Consider the following 3,306-nt stretch of genomic DNA (forward strand, 5'->3'; position numbering starts at 1 on the left):
CAGGAGACCTCAAGGACGTATACATTGGAAACAATCTGCAGAAGCCAGCTCCATCTCCTTGTCACGGGTATCAAAGGAAGACAGGCGCGGTGAGGCTGCAATGAAAGGCGGCGGAATTGTTAAGCACATGTAAACACAGCTGAAGCAAGAGTTGTGCGAATGTGACACCTACCAACAGAATTCCATGAGTAGCAGCAATGTGCAGTCTTCCTCGATGACGTCATCAGCGAAGCAGTGCGAAGGTGGCAGTAAGTTCGATCATGTAGCGTGTGTTGCCCAGGAGACCTCAAGGACGTATACATTGGAACCAATCTGCAGAAGCCAGCTCCATCTCCTTGTCACGGGTATCAAAGGAAGACAGGCGCGGTGAGGCTGCAATGAAAGGCGGCGGAATTGTTAAGCACATGTAAACACAGCTGAAGCAAGAGTTGTGCGAATGTGACACCTACCAACAGAATTCCATGAGTAGCAGCAATGTGCAGTCTTCCTCGATGACGTCATCAGCGAAGCAGTGCGAAGGTGGCAGTAAGTTCGATCATGTAGCGTGTGTTGCCCAGGAGACCTCAAGGACGTATACATTGGAACCAATCTGCAGAAGCCAGCTCCATCTCCTTGTCGCGGGTATCAAAGGAAGACAGGCGTGGTGAGGCTGCAATGAAAGGCGGCGGAATTGTTAAGCACGTGTAAACACAGCTGAAGCAAGATGTGTGCGAATGTGACACCGACCAACAGAATTTCACGAGTAGCAGCCATGTGCAGTCTTCCTCGATGACGTCATCAGCGAAGCAGTGCGAAGGTGGCAGTAAGTTCGATCATGTAGCGTGTGTTGCCCAGGAGACCTCAAGGACGTATACATTGGAAACAATCTGCAGAAGCCAGCTCCATCTCCTTGTCACGGGTATCAAAGGAAGACAGGCGCGGTGAGGCTGCAATGAAAGGCGGCGGAATTGTTAAGCACATGTAAACACAGCTGAAGCAAGAGTTGTGCGAATGTGACACCTACCAACAGAATTCCATGAGTAGCAGCAATGTGCAGTCTTCCTCGATGACGTCATCAGCGAAGCAGTGCGAAGGTGGCAGTAAGTTCGATCATGTAGCGTGTGTTGCCCAGGAGACCTCAAGGACGTATACATTGGAACCAATCTGCAGAAGCCAGCTCCATCTCCTTGTCACGGGTATCAAAGGAAGACAGGCGCGGTGAGGCTGCAATGAAAGGCGGCGGAATTGTTAAGCACGTGTAAACACAGCTGAAGCAAGATGTGTGCGAATGTGACACCGACCAACAGAATTTCACGAGTAGCAGCCATGTGCAGTCTCCCTCGATGACGCCATCAGCGAAGCAGTGCGAAGGTGGCAGCAAGTTCGGTCATGTGGCGTGTGTTGCCCAGGAGACCTCAAGAATGTATACATTGGAACCAATCTGCAGGAGCCAGCTCCATCTCCTTGTCACGGGTAGCAGTTGAAGACCGACGCGGAAAAGCTGAAAAGACGCGACGGAATCGTTAAGCACATGTCAACATAGCTGCAGTAAATTTTTCGTGCGTGATATTTACCATATGGCGCTTATTGAAATCCCTACTACTGACAGGAGTATCGGCGGTTGAATGTGGAAGTGCTGCCGACACGGCGACAGGACGGCTGGTGTTCAACGCCATCTCCACCGTGGACTCGGGCTGGACAACCTTCAATGCACAGCTCGTTCAGGAACGGGACATCCGCCGGCCCTGATATATATATGAATAGGTGCAAAAGCTGCTTCTTAAAAAAAAATGGAAATGGAAAATACGCGCTTACCCACCATGTCCAAAATAAAGTGCGGTGCTCCATGGACTCCTCCTGGAAGGTCGGCGGGACTTGAAGAAAAGGCTGAACCTCAAAGCTGCATGGTAAGCATAGCACCGTGAATAAGCGGGACCATGAGAAACACAGCGACCAGGAAAAGCAGCAATAACTGGAATGAAACCGCGCTGTAAGGTGAACAGCACGTTCTACAGTATGGTTAATCAAAAGCTGGCGAGGCAGTTCCGAATGCCGTTTGCTTCTGTGAAACCACATTTCGCTCGAGCGCACTATCGCGCGCGGGCTACTCGACACGAAATAGTGGTCGCTTCATAAAAGACATTCGGAACGGGTTCAATATCCCCGGCGAAATCGGAAAAGGACACCTGTCGTATCCTGCCTATCGTGTTCGCTAAGGCTGAAGCTGTATGTGGCGCGCCCCCACACGTACCCCCCCGTCCTCCTCGATTTCGTCAAGGAGAAGACCCGATATGGCTGCAACAGCCGGCCACCAAAAGGGGGGGGGGGCTCTCATTAGATACCAAAACTGCAACCTCGCCAGTCTGGAATACCCCTGTCATCTCATTTGCAATGTTGGGATGATACTCGCCGCAACGATAGAATCACGTGCCGGTGCTCAGATGACTGCCGTGGTCACACGTCGATGTATGGCAGCCCACAGGTACAAGGCATCTGAAACGTTCAACAAACTCTCTTTAGAAATACGAACGTAGGAATAGCACCGTGACGAGGTTCGCACGCGTGCGCGGGCCGTGTTCCAAGAACTCGACCAAAGCGAGCGGCGCGTTCAACCAAGTGTGCGAGGTGCGCACCACAGTAGTGGACAAACAGACTGCCCGCACATGAAGTGCAACAAGGTTGACGGCCACTCACATTGGCTGCAGCAGGAAGCGCTGACCTGCAGCCCGAAGAAGTTCAGCAGCACTAAAGCTATCGAGCTAACAGGCAATGCCGCATGTCGTTTGCTTCCTCGAAGCCACATTTCGCTTAACAGAAAACCACACCTCACCTCAACTCTTATCGCGCGCGGAGGACCTAATCACGAAATAGTGTTCGAGGTCGCAACGTCATTCGGAACAGGCAAATGTCCCTGACGAAATCGAGAGAGGACGGCTATCAAGCTACCCTGCCTAGTGTCAGCTACCCTGCCTAACTGTGAGCTATGCCTGAAGCTATTGGCCTCGAGGCCCACCAATGGAAACGCCGGCGCCACCGTCGGCGTGACGTGCTTGGCAGGATCACGTGGTCTGAGCGGCCGCGTCGGCTGCTTGTGGCGCACTGCCGCGTGCTTTGAAAACGAGTTTCAAGTCCCACATGCGCTGCGGTGTGTTCAAATTCGGAAGTTTTCTCTCATTTTCTGCTCAATTGAAGCCATTGTAATAGAGTGGCTGCCTCCGAAGGCGACGAACATGGGGCTCTACCGCTCGGTGCCGCAGTGCCGCGCTTACGCAAAGGAGCCCAGTGTCTGCCTGCACGCGGGACAAGAAACAGCGTGAAGCATGGGTT

General features: G+C 52.5%; 1 long non-coding RNA gene across 1 annotated transcript; it reads right to left on the reverse strand.

Moving 5' to 3' along the window:
- Positions 1-1,798: 1,798 nt before the first annotated feature.
- Positions 1,799-2,722, reverse strand: LOC125756805 (uncharacterized). Its single transcript, XR_007414757.1, has 3 exons — positions 2,523-2,722; positions 2,396-2,472; positions 1,799-1,872 (listed from the first exon to the last, which is right to left on the reverse strand). It is a non-coding gene; the product is annotated as an uncharacterized LOC125756805 (long non-coding RNA).
- Positions 2,723-3,306: the final 584 nt, after the last annotated feature.

This window comes from Rhipicephalus sanguineus, unplaced genomic scaffold (genome assembly GCF_013339695.2).
Source record: "Rhipicephalus sanguineus isolate Rsan-2018 unplaced genomic scaffold, BIME_Rsan_1.4 Seq841, whole genome shotgun sequence".
Taxonomy (NCBI): domain Eukaryota; kingdom Metazoa; phylum Arthropoda; class Arachnida; order Ixodida; family Ixodidae; genus Rhipicephalus; species Rhipicephalus sanguineus.